We start from the raw sequence: 18,528 nt of genomic DNA on the forward strand, positions 1-18,528 counted from the left end.
AACAATCCCCCAAAGTCACGTCACATGACAGTGTAACATCTAAACACAAGAGGGGGGAGGAGGAGCAAAGTCTGCCTGCTCTTCGCTGACACGGGAGCAGCGAGTCTGGCGACCTGACTGTTTCGTCTTTGCCGAATGCACAGCATTGCAAACAAGAGCAGAAATTAAAGTAAAGAATCGATCTCACCAGGCTAGAATTGATCCGAGTCGGTATCGATTAATAACGTGATGAATAATGCGATATTGATTCATTAAATCCTGAATTGATTTCTAAATATGAATGTATTTTGCCAGAAATACAGGGAGCTCACAAAACTATTTCAATGGCCACCAAACAGTTAAAACAATAAATGAGAGCAGGTGAACAGATTCCACACAAAGACGTGAAAACAAAGCATGGACCCGATGCATCAGTGAGATGTCGTCTTTCTCACTCAACTACATGAACACGGACACGCCGTCGGGACAGAAAGTCAACATCTCACTGATCCTGAGCTGCAGCTTTTGTTCCTCTCCGACTAAAAGAAAGCTTCATTTTTGCTGTTTAATACATTTGTTTTTTAATTATGCCAAATTGAAAAAAGCTTAGCTTGCTGTTTTTTCTGTGTTTCATCCTCAGTTACTTTGAGACAAAAACAAAAAAACAATTAGCCGCAGTCAAAGCTGCGCTATGAATTCTGGGATGTGTTGGGCCACGAATGATACACCTGACTCGTCCTTCAAGTCCGGGGAAATGAAGGGCGCATTTGGAATTGGGACAGCCTTCATCACGTCGCTGTGGTGTAATCAGCCTTCAAATGGGGTCTCAAAATTGTACCAAAGAACTCTGTACCTCCCTCCATCCAACCACACACTTCTTTGGGTTTGCCATCAGCCCTGCCTGCCTCAGGGAAACCGGGACTGTAACCAACCACTGCACATTCTCCACCGAGGTATCACTATGAATGACGACATCATCCAGATAGGAAACAGCATATGCAGTGTGAGGACGCAGCTATCGCTACAGGAGGTGCTGAAAAATGGCCAGGGCTTCAAACAAGCCAAACGGAAGTGTGATGAATTGCTACGAACCATACAGAGTGGAGAAGGACGTTTTTGTCTTTGGACTCTGCAGACAAGGGAATCTGCCAATCAGCTGCGTTTCAAAGTGGTGCTCCATGAGAGTCGAGCACACGGACAGGGGGGAGAACACATCTGCAAAGCGCTGTTGCAATGCAGGAACATCTGCTTTATTGGAATGTGTGACATGTTAGTCACAATGCATCTTAAACACACTCTCTAAAAACGTGATGCCCACAGCACGTTTTTGAGAAAAATCTAATATTTTTGTCCTTGAAGATCATTTCAGAGTTTTTCATGAGCTGCAGGAACCCTGTTCTGTGTGAGTGGAGAACAGCCAAGTCTCCTCCTCTGATAAACCTCCACATGTACCACTGAAAACAGTTAAATAAGTTTGAATCTGAAATCATGGCTCAAACTACTTGTTCTGAGACCAATTCTTCATTTTTCACACCAAACTGTTTAATAAGACAAACGTTACACACAGTTCATCAAATATAACTAACGCTTTAACATTGTCAGGATTTCATAATACAAACTTCAAATCAACAGGAAAACAGCTGCAGAACATGTGGATCAAAATGAATTCGTTAAAAAACATCACGTGGACTTCAAGGATACAGTAAATACACTAAAGTGAAAGGAGGAGCCAAAATTTGAAGGAATTTGAATTAAGTAAAAGTCACCTGTGATCTTTAAAATGGTCCTGATGTGTGCTGCTGTTTTTACCTTTCAACATTTCTTTGCTGCCACTGTGAATAAGATTGTGGTCTTTGCCTAATTAAATAAAGGTTACACTGACTCACTGCTTCATCTTCTGGTACAAACTGGTATTATATGGAAGCACAGCCCAAAACCAGTTTAGCTTGAGTTTCTTTTTCCTGGACATAAAGTCACAGCAGGTGTTGTTTCAAAGCTGGTGGACAGATTTAGTTCATTTGGGAAGTTTTAAGAGCAACTGCTGTGAAAATATTTGCAGTTTTGGGAGAAAATGATTTAAGAGAAGGGATTACCACAGCAAAAGAATAAATATGAATGAAGGATTGAAATTTAACTGAGGTAACACATAAAATGAATACCGTACAACTACTAAACACTACTGTGTCCTAAGGGAACAAAGATTAAAATGTAACAGGGATAACATAAACTTGATATGTATATCTATACATTCAGCTTCCTAAATGTAACATTCAGGATTATTCACTGCAGCTCCAGAAATCAGAGCAACCTCATCAGATCCAAGTGTGACATCAGCTGACACTCTTTACAGGAGATTCCATCTGAACTCTGTGGAGCCTGATCTCAAGGTTTTTAAGTCCGACCATGAAACCAGAAGAGGATCTTTCTCTCTCTTCTGATTCATTGTGATCCAGTGATTTCAGTCCTGCATGATCAGGCATCTTTTATGTGAGTGAAGTTGGCCCCCCCACCTTCTTCAAATCCAACAAAAGTGGTATCAAACGTTTTCTAGAGGTCATCAGAGGTCAACCAGTCCCCCCACATTAATGGAATCAAACAAAACTGGTGTCAATCAACTGTGCTACGTTTGTGCTGGCTTGTGCTGCAAAAATTGTTGTTTGTGCTGCTTCTGTTTTAAAGATATTAATGAAAAGGTCAAGGTCAAAATGTCAAGCAGCCCCCCCACATTACCCAAATCAAACAAAATTGATGTCAAACGTTTGTGCTGCAAAAATTTTCGTTTGTGCTGCTATCATTTTAAAGATATTAATAAAAACTTCTAGAGGTCATCAGAGGTCAACCAGCCCCCCCACATTACCCAAATCCAACAAAAGTGGTATCAAACGCTTGTGCTACGTTTGTGCTGGTTTGTGCTGCTAAAATTTTCGTTTGTGCCGCTATCATTTTAAAAATTTTAATAAAATAATGTCTTGATGCGTGCTTAATCATCCAGGAAAGTAAATCCCAAAAGGTTGATTCTGTTCATCTGGACATTTTCAGTTGTGTCACTCATCCAAGTGACTTCTTCAGTCTCAGCTGACTGCAGGTTTCCCCAACCTTATAAACACATGTGAGTGAAGTTGGCCCCCCTACCTTCTTCAAATCGAACTAATTGTAACTCACTATCATGAACAAGTAGTTCATCAAGGAAGACACATAACTGAAGGAGCTATCCGTGGTGCTGGGTACTGGATAATAGGAGGGAAGCGGCTTGTGTCATCTGTCATTCATTGGTGTGTCACATGTTGTAAGTTGCGAGGCAAAATGCAGATCCAGAAAATGGCAGACTTGCCCGCAGACCGAGTCACCCCTGAACCACCCTTTACCACTGTAGGCCTAGATGTGTTTGGGCCATGGACAATTGTGACGCGTCGTACAAGAGGTGGTTGTTCCCAGAACAAACGTTGGGCTGTGTTATTCACATGCATGTCAACTAGAGCTGTGCATATCGAACTGATAGAGACTATGTCTGCTGATAGTTTTATCAATGCATTAAGAAGGCTCTTCTCTATTCGGGGCCCAGCCAAGTTTCTGCCTTGCATACATGAATTCAAATTGAGGTGATAACTATTTATCAACAATATGAATGTCTGTTCCCGTTGTTACTACATACCATGTTAAGCAGGGCTTCCACTTGACTTTAACTTCTTCTTTTTCCTGAAAAACATGATATAAACAAACAATTAATTTAGAAAGACATGCAAGTTGCATACAAAAAGGAGCTTATAAACATTTATGTACTATTGAATGGCTCAATATATTATACAATTAGTTTACAAAAACATAAGAACCACTACAATGCTTGTACTACCAAGATCGAGTGCATGTCAGCAAAGCAACACTGCTTACATTGTGGCTCACAAGCAAAACTAACTGAAGCAGATGTTACTGAATGGGAAGGAGCACCTCCACATCAATCACTCCTTCTGAGCATGATGTCAGGAGGACTTTAAAGAACATAAACACCAGGAAGGCAGCACCACCAGGTCGTATCAGGTGGTATGTTCTTATTTAATGTCCTATTTGGAGTGAAATCCTGACTCAGTGGCTGAATTAATGTAGATTCATCAAATACAAAAGCTTATGGATAGTCAGTCAGGCACAGTTCAAATCCAGGAAGTCCAAAGATGCAAACAAATCTGCACAACAGCAGGCTAAATTACTTACATTTACAACTCTCCGGTCTACTATCTCTTCATATTTGAAAATTTTCTGTGTACGGTGTTTTCGGCATTCTGAAAAATAACAAATGAAATATTTACATGAGGTCTGTAAGACTGGAGAAAATGCAAACATTAAGAAAAAGAAATCTTAACAAAGTTAACGAACCTGTCATGTGTTTCGTACATTTACAATACCGTAACATCTAACCTTTCCTTGTCCTTTTTTTGTTTGGGACATCCGAGGTGTACGCCGTAGAAATTGAGGGAGATGCAGGATGTGGAGATGGAGAGGAGGATGCAGGAGAAAGCAGAGATGAAGAGGAGGATGCAGGAGGAAGCACAGATGAAGAGGAGGATGCAAGAGGGAGCAGAGATGGAGAGGAGGATGCAGGAGGAAGCAGAGATGAAGAGGGGGATGCAGGAGGAAGCAGAGACGGAGAGGAGGATGCAGGAGGAAGCAGAGACAGAGAGGAACACACAGGAGGAAGCAGAGATGGAGAGGAGGATGTAGGAGGAAGCAGAGTTGAAGAGGAAGATGCAGGAGGCTGACAGAGGGAAGATGTTGGTACAGGCTCTAAATGAAGAATAAATTCCTCGTTTAGAGCCTCTTGGTCTGGGACTGGTCCAGCATCGACACTGTCAGCAGAGGATGGTCCAGCTGCTGGTGTAGAACTTTCAGCAGGAGGTGAAGCTTGTAATTCTGCAAAATTTTAAATATTAAACATTCATTAAAATGGGTTGAAAAAATGTACAGTACACATAAACACATAATAAGTAGTGATTTGCATGTTTTCAGTTAGGTTTTTACTAAAGTTACAACTTGTAAATATTGGCATCAAATAAGTCATCTCACTCACTCTCACTGACCCAAATCATTCAGTACAAGTGCCCTCTAGGGTAGTGTGACATCTGTAGTGCTTTTCTACATTGTACATTAATAAATTAATGAGTGTGACTATAAATCCAGATAGCTAATGACTTTTTTCCTCTAATGAGACTACTTTCCTGACTTTGTAGTGCATAACATTTGACACTTCAACCTAGTACTGTGACTTAAGAGTTTTGTACAATGGTGATGCTAACTACCTCAGGGAGCTAATCAGGTAACCTCTTAAGAAGTATATAAGTTATTTAAGAATCTTGGTGTTCATATTGGTAACATTATATAACATTTGTTATACTAGAAAGTCTCGAAGAGAATTATCAGGTCTGGTTTTCGTGAAGATTTTTAAAATTACATTTGTATATACATGAGTGTGAAAGACCATACTATACACACACACACACACACACATACAAAATTGTTCAGGTGGGTAACACCAGAGGTTCAGTATGGCTAGCTTTGGTGATGTGAACGCCACATGGGGAGGTAATAAGGCATATATAACACTATTTTCATGTTAGCAACAGGACATATAGGGCAGCTGTCACCTTACAGCAAGAAGGTTACTGGTCTGAACCTTGGCTGAATAATAGAATAGAATAGAACAGAATAGAGTAGAGTAAAACAGAATAGCTGGTGACTGTTAACTATCCTCATCTTCACCATCTTGTTTGTCTCTATGTATCTTGTGGTGAACTGCCTACTTATCTAAGGTGTACCATGAGTATCACCCAAAGGACACCTGGTTACAGATAATGGACAAAGCATATCTTACTTCTCAGAAGGTGATCATAAAGTTTCCTCATCTTCATGAGGATGTCACGTGTAGCACCTTCCGCTGGTTCGATCTGAGTGATCACGTCCCCTACTATACGGCTCTTACGGTCAAACTGTCCAAGAAACAGAATAGGCTGGTAGCCCAGGGCGTGTAGTTTTGAAACCTGCAAGAACAACAAAGAAAAACATATGCAGCCAGTCTTTCATGTAAGCAAATTGGTGTTTAAGTTTCACATCTTTGTTGTTTTATTGTTGTAGATAGTTAAAAAGTATTTATGGTGACCAAACCTGTAAATGTATGATAAAATCCATCTTGAAATGTTTTGTCTCTCAGTTAATAGCTGATTAAATTAAAATTCAGAAGTAGCTTAAATAAAAATAGTTTTTAACAAGTTTTTCGTAGTTTGATGTCTTTAGTGTGATGATGTTATTCTGATATGAATAACTTTTTTATTTATGCTCTTTTACAAAATTAATATTTTATGTGTATATACATGTCTTGTTAGTTTCTTACAAGAAAACATTGACAACTGTGATTAATAAAGAATTGTAATAATAATGCATTGGATTTATATAGCGCTTTTCAAGGCACCCAAAGCGCTTTACAATGACATTATTCATTCACTCTCACATTCACACACTGGTGGAGGCAAGCTACAGTTGTAGCCACAGCTGCCCTGGGGCAGACTGACAGAAGCGAGGCTGCCATATCGCGCCATCTGGCCAACACCAGTATAATAAAGAATTGTCTAGCAGACCAACCACTTATTAGATCAGAACTTTTAAACTTATAACTGGGCTGAATTAACCACCCTGCTCGCATTTCTGTTTTTGTTTTTTTAACAGAGGCAGCCCAGTTACTGTTTTTAAACTGTTCTTGTTTTTTTTTCAATCCCTCCTTTACGTTCAGGCTGCCCAGGCATCCACTGCATGTCTTCCTGTTGCAGGTGTTTGGAGCCTGACAGGAAGGGCATGGTTTGGTTTTTGGTTTTGTCATTTCTGCAAATGAAAATGGAACATGTAGGGATTATTTCAGGTCTGCTTTGGTTAAATGATTACAAAAATAATTTATGACCAAAGAAATAACTTATATTACGAGGCATTATTACACCATATTTAGAAAAAAAATCAATTAGAGATTAAAATCGTTAATATTGAGTTAATTACGAGAATAGGGTTAAAAAAAACTGAATTGATTACAGAAAAGATACATTGCTAAAATAGAGCAGTACTAACATTAGCTGGGTGGCCAAGCAAGTGTCTTACACATGAGAATACATCACAAAAAAATTAAATAAACTTTTGCAGAAGTAGTTCTCTTGGTACACAGACTGCTCTGTGAAAACATTTCAAGTTTAATATCAGTTTAATATCACTGAAATTAATATTTCAGTGAACATGCAAATTACCCACAGTTTATCACAACTTACTTAGCTAGAAGCTGCCTCGTGTCGAGCTGAAAAATTCCTGCAGGACCGTGAGTTGAAAAATACATTTACTACGACTCCCAAGATGCATTGCAGTAAAAACCATCCAATTGCCTTGCTTAAGATCTGTTGACGTGTCGCTAAAGGCGCGCTGTAGATAAATATTGCAATTTGTAATTACATAATTAAACACTGGACCAGTTTATTTTCGTATTATCGCTGGTTATTATTTTAGAGTAAATAAAGGAATAACGGTTAGCACCAAGCTGTTGTTATCTTCATTTCCATAGCAACGGCGGTTGAGGATTATGGGTAGTGTGCAGTTACGGGATTAGTGTGCCGTTAGCGTAAATTGGTCTGATTGGTTGGAGCCGAGCGCATCCAAAACTAACAGGAGTGGTGAATGAAAATAATAAACCTAACAAAGGATTATGTACGTTAAATCTGCGCACTTTCAGATCGTGAATCACTTTGGAAAACACTGTGTGATGGCCACAACATGAAGCGATTTTATTGTTGAATTATCAGTGATACTTTCATGTGTTTTTGTTGAGAAATATTAAAGATGTCATTAAAAGAAAGCATTAAATTAGGGAGAAAAACCCGTTCGCGGAGAGGGTCCCCGGTTCTCCAGTTAGATTGTGCTTCACGGTGTCATGTTTCGCCATGACGGGGTTATTATTGGAGTAAATGGATGGCTGAAGACTCTGCTCGAAGCGTCTCTGATCACCGCGAGCGGGTTCATATTGGAATGAATTGACAACCCACAGCGTCGCATAAAAAAGTGGAAGGGTACCTTTAACGTCAGCATGAGAAGTTAAGGGACGTGACAAAATCGTCAGTATTTTACGCGTCGGGAGTGAGAACGGGTTGGCCTAACCCAGTCCTGCGTTACAGGTGAAAATAGAGCAACAGGACCGCTGAGTCTTTGATTTTATTTATTTTCTGCTGTGTTTTACTTTCATCTATTTGAAAGAGTGAGTGTAAACACAAAAAAATATTTTATTTTATGTGCTGGAATGTGCAGAAAATAGGTTTAAATGTTAAACAAATTTCTTCCAGTCAGAGAATGTTGCATATAATTAAATTTTTGCTTGATGCATAAAGTTAAAAGATTAAAACTAATAAAACAAGTTTTAAACAGACGTTTCCATTTGATTACATTTTGTATGATGGATTATGCAGAAAAAGTAGAATTGGGCTGAAAGATCTATTGCTTTATCACCTATTCAGGTTGTAAATCGTGTTTTTAAAAAGTAACTAAGTAACTAAGTAATTAATTACTTTTGAAAATAAGTAATCAGTAAAGTAACGGGATTACTTTTTTGGGGAGGTAATCAGTAATTAGTTGCTGATTACTTTTTTCAAGTAACTTGACCAACACTGTAGATACCTGAAAATTCTACTTAAGTACAGTAACAAAGTAATTGTACTTATTCCCATCTCTGCATATAACAATCTGTAATCTTCTTAATTAGCAGGTTAAGAGATAACTGGTGTGCATATCAAGCTTGGGTATAAAGGGAGCACCCACCAAAGGTTCAGTCTTTGCAAGCAGAGATGGGTGTGGCTCGCCACTGTGTATGGGACTTAAAACGATAACAAAGAACTTAGGTATGTGATTATCCATGGTACAGGGAGACAGGAGAAATCACTATGCATGAAGCCCAAGAGAGAAAACCACTGTTGAATGTGTGTGACCTTCGAGCTCTCAGAAGGTATTGCATTCAAAACCGTCATTCTATTATGACTGCACTTCAGAAATTCATTGTAACTTAACACAGTCCACCAATAGATCAAGAAATACAGACTAAAGCTGTACCACGCAAAGAGGAAGCGAATATCAACTTTGTGCAGAAATGCCAATGCGTTTTCTCAGCTTATGATCATCTGACATGGAACGAGCCCCCCCCCAATCCAGATTGTTACCAAAGACAGATGCAAAAACAAACCTTTGTGATAAATGGGCGTGCATCAGTGTCCATGGCATGGAAGATTTGTGAAGGCACCACAGGCTTACACAGGAACTTTGGAGCGACATATGCTCCCATCAACACATTGTCTTTTCCTAGCAACTCTATGTGTATTTCAACAGGATAATGTCAGGCCTCATTATGCACAAATTACAACAGGCTGGCTTCACAGACACAAAGTCCGTGTCCCTGACTGGCCTGCCTGCAGTCCAGATCTGTCTCCCATTGAAAATGTTTTGCACATCGTGAAGAGGAAAATCAGACAATGGTGACCACACACTGATGCACAGCTCTAGTCTTACTTACAGCAGGAATAGACAAAAATTCCAATCGTAAAATTGCAACACTTTCTTCAGTTTCAAAAAGATTAAAATGTGTAATTAAAAGAAAAGGGGATGTGACCCAATGCTAAACTTGCATGTCCCAACATTTTTGGAATGTGTTGCATTTGCGCCATCTCTAAAATGAGAAATGTCTCTGAGCGATGCTGAAAACCCCAACAAACTGGCAGCAGGCCGTGGGCATACAAGAATACCCATGCCTGCCCACTGCCTCTCACTGAGTGCAGCAACCAGACTGAAACAGTCCAGTTCCTCTCTAGGAGACTGGTTCCAGAGCCCAAGCCATGCTTAGAGGTGGACACCTAATGCAACAGGTCAGGTTCCTTCCCCATCAGAGAGGTAACATTCCATCTCAATAGCCGGAGATGAATAAGATGAAGGTGAATAAAGCTCTGAATAAAGCTCTGTTTCTTACATCACCCAACTGCGGCAAACAGTGGCGGTCCTAGCCTGTTTGGCGCCCTAGGCGAACACTCCCTATGGTCCCCCCCCCCCCCCCCCAACCACACACACACACATAAAACATATTAAGGATTGTACATTAACATAAAACTGTTGTCGGAACCATACTGAATTTTGCCAGAGAAACAAACACACACACGAAGAGAGAGAGAGAGAGAGAGAGAGTATGCATTGTATGCAAACGGCTACCAAACAACGATCATAATACATCATACAATGAGAACAGGACAAATAAACAATTGACTAGTTAATATTAAAATCTGTAACATAATGTATTGTTTGGAGTTTAGTCTGTTACTGGAACCTCAAATGGGTGATAGAAAATCGATCGGTGCCTAGGCCAATATGCTTATGCATATTTTATGCTTATCTCAATATGCGCTGGCTGATGTCGGGCCAGCATGAGTACGAGCAATTTTTCTTTTTTTTGCCGATGCCCGTGATGCCGCCCCCCCACCACGATGCCGCCCTTGGCAACCGCCCGTATCAAAAACCACTACTGGTGCCAAAGCAGGAAACAGGAAGTTCTTCTTCTTCAGTAAAGAGAGACGCACAGACAATCAGACTGAGCTCAGACCAAACTAGCAGCTTCCTCTGAGTGAGTCCAGCTACAGGAGAGAAAAGTGGAAAACTCCAACACTGCTGCTCCAAGCTGCTGACGCTCCACACACTGAATGTGAGTTTGAAATTAAAACACAACACAAAGGAAGTTTTAGTAAAGGTAGTAAAGGGGGGAGGGGAGCCAGGTCTCACTGTATTTCCTGTCTGCTGTTTTCAGCTTCACTCACAGACTCAATGGCTTCCAGATCAAAGGAAGATCTCTGCTTTCAGGTAAGTCACGAGGTCTTCAGTATTCACTGTTATAGTCCTGGGTCAGTGACCCAGTGTTTTGAGTTTTTGTATCATTATTGAACTTTGATTTTGTCATTGTTTATTTTTTCTAGTCTTTTGGTTTCTGTTTCTGTGTTCCATGGTTGCTGGTCATTCTGTGTTTTCTCTCCGTGTCTCCCTGCATTTCTGTTCTTGGTTTCAGGTTTGTTTTGTTAGATTTTTCCAGTTGAAGTTTTATCCTGGCCTTGCTGTTTCTGTTTGTTTCTACCCATCTTACAAAATAAAGCTCACTCGCATCAAAAGTTGCATCCTATTCTCCTACTCCACACGTCTGCCACGCCATGTAACATTTCCATTGTTCTTTCATGTAGCTACAAATTCTGTAAAGACTGTATTGAAGAGATGGTGGTGTCAGAGAAATGAGTACACATGTGAGACACTTGGCTTACAAGAACTGCTCACAAGTTAATATTAAAGATAACTTGAGAAAATGAAAATTGCAGTTTTTAAATGAATATGTTTTGTAACCTGGATTTAAAAAATCCATGTAAACTGATTAAAAACATGTTTATATTCTTTAAAATAAGTTATCTATCTTTTGTTGTTAAATTGCTGGTGAAAACTAAACTATACTTTCCTAAGAGGAGATGGTCTGTGAAGGTGGCACAGAGTGAGGGGATTGGTGTGTGGATGATATAGAGCAGTTGGAGAAGTTAGTTTCCAGCAAGTGAGTCTATACTTTTCGTAAAGATAAGTCACAGTTTGTGTCGGTAAGCTAGTGGCAAGACACGGTTACGTTTCAGCGTAAGGCTGCTGGACTGTTAATTTTGTTTCCTGCCGCTGGCGGAAATATTCAGTCTTTAAGTGATGACGTGATGAATCCTGCTTCCAAGCCCAAAGTACTCTGCGTTTAATAAGACTGTTGTGTTTTTAACATGTTTTAATGTTTTGTATCTTGTTCTATTTAATCTCAACAAGCTCCTAAAAACAGTCAGTGATCACTGTCAACCTCTTTGTTTTTATTACTGCTAATCATTTTAAAGCTCAGGTTTTTACAACCTTATGATTTAACTAATGCTCAGCCAGTGCATCAGTATATTTATGACTAACCTTATATAGTGGGTGAATTATCTCAGTGACTAAAGTTTGATCTGTTTACAGCATCCTGCCATGCGATTGTATTAAGCGATTGCATTCATTAGCGTTCATCCTCCAGCTTTACTGTTTATATTATGCTAACATAACTGTGTCGCTAGCGGTCACATAGCACATTATTGTATACCAGCTCGCCAAACTTCAGAAACCCTAAAAACGTCATTGCTGTTTACTTTCCTGTCTTCATTTATGTCAGAAATGATAACAGAGCTGTACGTATTAATTTGTTTCAGAAATCCCTCAGTCACAACCTGGTATATTATATTTGGATGGAAGCTAGCAAGCTAACTCTCTGCTAAGTTCTAACTTCGTTAAATTTAATAAATTCTTTCATGGATGCCTGGATGTTAAACTTAATTGTTACACCTGATAGAGCAGCAACACTGATCATTTTATTAAAGCTGAAAGAACAGTTTTTCAGCTCTCAGTAAGGGTGCAGTGATCATTTGACTTTGGGACCTGCAGTGGAGTTTGGGCCCAGACATAGTTAATGACGTCAGACTTACAGACCGGGTTGAATTAGAGTGAGGCTAACCCAGCCGTTCACTTGGACTACTATGGCATGTAGACTGCCGTTTCCCTAATTTTGTGGAACTTAAAGCTGCAGAGGATCATTACCGGATGGCATAACGACAGACGGACTCTAGATAGTCACTCTGGTCCTTTCTCAATTCTTAAGTACACGAGTCCTGTTGGAACACCAGCGTACTTGATGATGTCACAGGTCAAGAGTTTTTACTGCCGTCCCCTCTTAATTTAAGCGTGATTAATATGTTATCAAGCTTAATTTTAATCTCAGCCAAACCGATTTACTCAGGAACAAATGAAACACTGAAATAAACCAAACATTAAGATTTAGAAGTGATCTAAGTGACTTGTATATCATGTTTAACCTCAGTAGCAAAATCTCTCCATTACTAAATAGCAGTGTACATGTACAGGTGACATGTTAGAACGTTTTTATTTTTATTTTAGTGGACACAAAAATACCAACAGACAGCTGCTGGGGTTTGGAAGAGAACTGAACAAATATTTAAAATATAATCTGATCTCTACTTATTACCATGCTGTTTTTGTTTACACAGCTACATTCTCACCTGAAAATAACTTAAAAGTTATTTTAAGTTATCACTCTAATAGAATATTATGTTCAACAGTATCGAGCGCTGGACTGAGGTCTAGCAGGACAAGCACAGAGATGAGTCCATTGTCAGAGGCCAGAAGAAGATTATATATTATGAGTAATTTTTTCTCAAATCGTAAAAATCTCTTTTGTGAAGTTCAGGACGTCATTACCCTAACCCTAAACCTCCTTGGGGGGAAACTCCCACTGGGTTTAAATCTGGGAGTCTCCACCATTTAACCCTAGAACTGAAGAAGGTTCTCGGATGAGAGCTAAAACGTCTTCAAGCAACCTAAAGAAGTCCTGACGCTTGTCTTTCTAAGCTCCTTAGACTGCTCAAAAGCATGTTAGCCAGTCGAGTTGAATGGTGCTGTTGTGAATGTTATTGTTAAGCCAAGTTTCCACAAAGATGAAGAGCCACAACACTTCCTCAGTGACCTCAAAGTGGAACGAAGTAAGTCTGTTGTCCAGTGAGCACATGTTGGACAATACAATGATTGGAATAGCGGATTTGTGTGTAATAGCCATTAGTCTACTCTGCACTTACCCCTCTTCTGTCTCCTCTTGCACCACCATGTTTCCACTGTGGGTGAGATCTAGTTGTGGGGGTCGCTGATGGTAGTCCAAGTGAACGATAGATAATCACAAATAAGACTTTTTGTTTGTTTTTTAGTTTTGCAGCTACGGTGGATAAGGCTGAGCATTTGGCTTTCAAATGAAATAAATTAAATATTAATTTTTGGTTGATTCCCCCAGGGCGCCAAACAGGCTAGGACCGCCACTGGCAATAGGTGTAGGCTGCTGGGGGATGATGCATTGAGTATTTCTTCTTTAGTCACCTTTCTCGAAGGTGTTTATACATTTCTCTGCACTGAATCATTTGTTCTTATTAATCTCTGGCGCTCTTTCACAGTTGCCTTTTATCCTGTCTTTCTCCCTTCACCCCAACCGGTCGTCACAGATGGCCGCCCTTCCCTGAGCCTCTTTTTGCTGGAGCTTACTTCCTGTTAAAAGGGAGTTTTCCCTTCCCACCGTTGCCAAAGCATTTGCTCATATGTGGTCATATGACTGTTGGCTATTTTTTTTCTATTGTTGTGTTGTAGGGTCTACATTGTAGTGTAAGGTACACCCTACAGTGTATATAAATAAAGCAATTCAGCGAAAAAAGAAAATAAGTGGAAAAAATGATGTACTCATATTACTATGTGTTCCTTGTTCTTACAGGAGAGAGATCAGAGAGCTTCAGGGACTCTCTGCAGTCTGCACTCTGAGAAACTCAAACTCTTCTGTCTGGACCATCAGCAGCCAGCGTGTCTCGTCTGCTGTGCCTCAGAAAAACACACCAATCACAGATTCAGACCCATCGATGAAGCTGCACAACAACACAAGAAGGAACTTCAGGAAACTCTGGAGCCCTTAAAGAAGAAGTTAAAGGTTTGTGAAGAAGTTCAAGTGAAGTTTGATCAAACAGCAGAACACATTAAGGTCCAGGCCCGACACACAGAGAGGCAGATTAAGGAGCAGTTTAAGAAGCTTCACCAGTTTCTAGCAGAGGAAGAGGAGGACAGGCTGGCTGCACTGAGGGAGGAAGAGGAGCAGAAGAGTGGGATGATGAAGGAGAAGATGGAGGCTCTGAGCAGAGAGATAGCACCTCTTTCAGACACAGTCAGAGCCACAGAGGAGGAGCTGAGAGCTGAAGACATCTCATTCCTGCACAACTACAAGGCTGCAGTGGAAAGAGTCCAGCGCTGCCCCCTGCTGGATGATCCACAGCTGCCCTCAGGAGCTCTGATAGACCAGGCCAAACACCTGGGCAACCTGACCTTCAACATCTGGAACAACATGAAGTACATGGTCTCCTACACTCCTCTCATTCTGGACCCAAACACTGCTCATCCAGACCTCATCCTGTCTGAAGATCTGACCAGTGTGAGAGGAGGAGGAGAGAGGCAGCAGCTTCCTGATAATCCAGAGAGGATTGATTGGTTCTACTCTGTCCTGGGCTCTGAGGGCTTTAACTCAGGGACTCACAGCTGGGATGTTGATGTAGGAGACAGTGCATATTGGGACCTTGGTGTGTTAGCAGAGTCTGTACAGAGGAAGGGAGAGTTACGGTCTAAATTATGGAGAATAGAGTTACTTGAAGGTAAATATTCAGCACATTCACCATCAGCTCCACCCACTGCTCTCTCAGTAGAGAAGAAGCTCCAGAGGATCAGAGTGAATCTGAACTGGAACAGAGGAAAGCTGTCGTTCTCTGATCCTGATACTAACACACACATACACACCTTCATAAATACTTTTACTGAGAAGATGTTTCCATATATTCGCACTCATGAAGAAGTGAAGGTGTTGCCATTGACAGTGTCAGTGTCAGTAGAGTAGATGAGCTGAAGATGACGATATTTCTAATGTTGTTTCCTGTCAGTGAATTCTCCATGTACTTCTACTCTCACTGACAAAACGTAATGATACACGCAGTCTAAAAGAAAGTTCAGATTTGAATGTATTTAAGAATGATTTAGAAAGTGAAAACTCAGCACATGGTTAGAAACCAGCTTGAGTTGTAACTTCGAGAGTGAGTACAAACCTCAGACTAATAAATTATAACTGGTTAATGTAAACGAATGGAACTCCTGTCACATTAAATGATTTGAAATATAAATAGCAGGCTATATAACAAGAATTTAATGAAACTTTATCTGGTAGCAAGATTAAAGTCATTTCAAAAATGTAAATACATAATAATAGTGATAAAAAATTTTTAAGTGTTTGGCTGACCACTTTTGAACCCTTCATATAAAATATATAAATATATATATATATATATATATATGTATATATATTTATATATGTGAGATAGATAGATAGATAGATTATTTTTATATACATTTATACTTCATATATATAAATATATAAATATAGCAGGCATATGTAGTGGACAACAATAATTTTATGAAATTTAATATCTGGTAGTAAGATTAAATTTCAAATTTCAAATTTGTTGATACATAATAAAAGTGTTTGGTGGATCCACCTTGAACCCTTTGTAACACATTTGGCTTGAACAGAAAACCAATTAGAATAATTTATTGTTGTTAATTTAATTCATTATTAAATATTTGTTTTATTATTTGGAAGAAAAGGGTATTGTAAATATTTAATTTGAGGTTATATAGATATGAACAAACAAATTACCCTATTTGTATTGTAAGTTAGCATTTTTCAGTAACTTTTGAGTATTGTTTAGAGAGAAGGTGACATACTGCTGTGTAAGTAATTTTAACAAGTGATTTCATGATATGTTCCCAATCTTACCTTATAAATAAATGTCAGTTTTAATTATTCACTGTTCAGTTGTCCTCATTCATTAAAAAAGGAATTACAGGAAAAAATTATTCTTTTTGTAATTGTATGTGAAGAATAATCAGTATGAAACATTACAGGTGTAGATATACAGTGGGATGCAAAAGTTTGGGCAACCTTGTTAATAGTCATTATTTTCCTGTATAAATCATTGGTTGTTACAATAAAAAAATGTCAGTTAAATATATATAGGAGACACACACAGTGATATTTGAGAAGTGAAATTAAGTTTATTGGATCTGGATCAGGCAGGTGCATAAATTTAAGAAGAAAAATAAATAAATAAGAAATCTGAGAAGCTTCTTCAATTCGAGGATCAAATGGTGGACAGTCCCATAATGTATGCCCTGTAGGAGTATCCAACCAAGAAAGGACCCCTTAATGATCCTCTGCCTCATCACATGAACCAAGCTGTGAAAACGGTGTAGGTCACTATCAGCCAAGGTTTCGGGTGAACTCATTGTGAAAAATCTGGGACTCTCCACCATTTGACCCTGAGAGGTGAAACGTCTTCAAACAACTTAAAGTAGTCTTTTCTTTCCAAGCTCGTTAGACTACAATGACCTGGAAGACTGAGAACCTTCACAGACACAATGCTCTGAATGTATATCTGAACTTTCATGCAATGAGGCAAAATTAAACCTTTCTTGTATGCCAGCTTTTGCAATAAGAATTAAGATCCAGTACAAACACATTTTGCATTTCTTTTTTGTCTTTCTATTACTGTTATTTTAGTTATTACAGTATATGTGTAGGATGTCTAAGCTGAGGGGCAGGGGAAAAAATAAAAATTGTATCACAAACTGTTGCATCTATTAGAAGAAATGCACAAAGAAATACAAAAAAACCCAGCACCTGCAGCAGAAAAATATGGCAAAACACTGATACACAAATCAACAATTTTCTTGTGGTGTGTGAGAGAGAGTGAGGCAGAGCCACTGTATGTGTCTTCACACAACTTTGTTTACTAATTAACAGATTTGTTGTGTAAATATGGAAAGGAATCAAATGTTAGGCAAAAATGTTTTTTTAAAGTGTAATTTCACTGATTGTATTTTATAGTTTTTGTATCTTCTCTGTTCACATAATAAATGCCTATAAAATTAAAGTTTTGCATAATTGAAAATACAATTTATATATAATATAAAATATAAAATTATACAATTCATATATTTATAAAATTTCATATCAACCACTGAAAATATCAAAATGTTCTTGTAAACATTATGAGTAAGAAATAAAAAGGGTCTATTCTTGCTGAATAGTTTAAAAAGCAGGAGGTGTCCAGGGTACACACTCTGCAGAGCAACATCAATAATGAACTGTGGCCATAAGATGGCAGTAAACTGCAGTATGGCAGCAACTTTTCAAAATTGCTAACATGCTTGAAGAAAATGTTAAAGATGTTCAAAATTATAGAGTTGTCATAGCTGTAGTGTTTTATGATGTTTACTAGCTTACTTATCTTGTTTATTGTCACCATCTTTAATCTTCAAAGTGTCAGGCTTTGCAAGGACCAATAATAATAATGTTATTATTATTTGTATAATTTATTAAGTAATTAATACATTAATATTCACTTAAAAATGAAATGAAAATAATGATTGGAGGTGATTTTAACATCCATGTAAATACTAAATAAGACATGGCATTTAACCTGTTAATAATAAACTCCACTGGCTTCTCTCACTATGTAAATAATCCACCTAACACTTTAACCACAGGCCGTTTCTCAGTAGGTTTACTTGTGTGTACTTGTGAGACACCAGTCACCTGCACTGCTTCACTTCAAAGTATGCATTAAGTCAAGTATGTTCAAAATGCTCTGTTCTTGTTCAGTCAAGCAAGCATTGGCCGTGACTTGTGTGTGTGCTTTGTGCAGCCAAGCATGCCAGAATGCCTTTCATCTGAAACTCAAAAAGCAGCAATTACACATAACAGCAGCTAAAACTGTAAAATTGGAAATATTATTGTTTCTGTGACACAAAATCAATGTTTGTTTTTACATG

The 18,528-nt window shown here is 38.8% G+C and overlaps 2 long non-coding RNA genes across 2 annotated transcripts; one reads left to right on the forward strand and one right to left on the reverse strand.

Moving 5' to 3' along the window:
- Nucleotides 1-3,276: 3,276 nt before the first annotated feature.
- On the reverse strand, nt 3,277-4,505 carry LOC102080241 (uncharacterized). The gene is made up of 3 exons (XR_002058471.2): nt 4,390-4,505; nt 4,186-4,253; nt 3,277-3,675 (listed from the first exon to the last, which is right to left on the reverse strand). It is a non-coding gene; the product is annotated as an uncharacterized LOC102080241 (long non-coding RNA).
- A 6,069-nt stretch (nt 4,506-10,574) lies between these two features.
- LOC109201149 (uncharacterized) lies at nt 10,575-14,609 on the forward strand. The gene is made up of 3 exons (XR_002061155.2): nt 10,575-10,720; nt 10,823-10,875; nt 14,378-14,609. It is a non-coding gene; the product is annotated as an uncharacterized LOC109201149 (long non-coding RNA).
- Nucleotides 14,610-18,528: the final 3,919 nt, after the last annotated feature.

The sequence above is a fragment of the Oreochromis niloticus genome, linkage group LG3 (assembly GCF_001858045.2).
Source record: "Oreochromis niloticus isolate F11D_XX linkage group LG3, O_niloticus_UMD_NMBU, whole genome shotgun sequence".
Taxonomy (NCBI): domain Eukaryota; kingdom Metazoa; phylum Chordata; class Actinopteri; order Cichliformes; family Cichlidae; genus Oreochromis; species Oreochromis niloticus.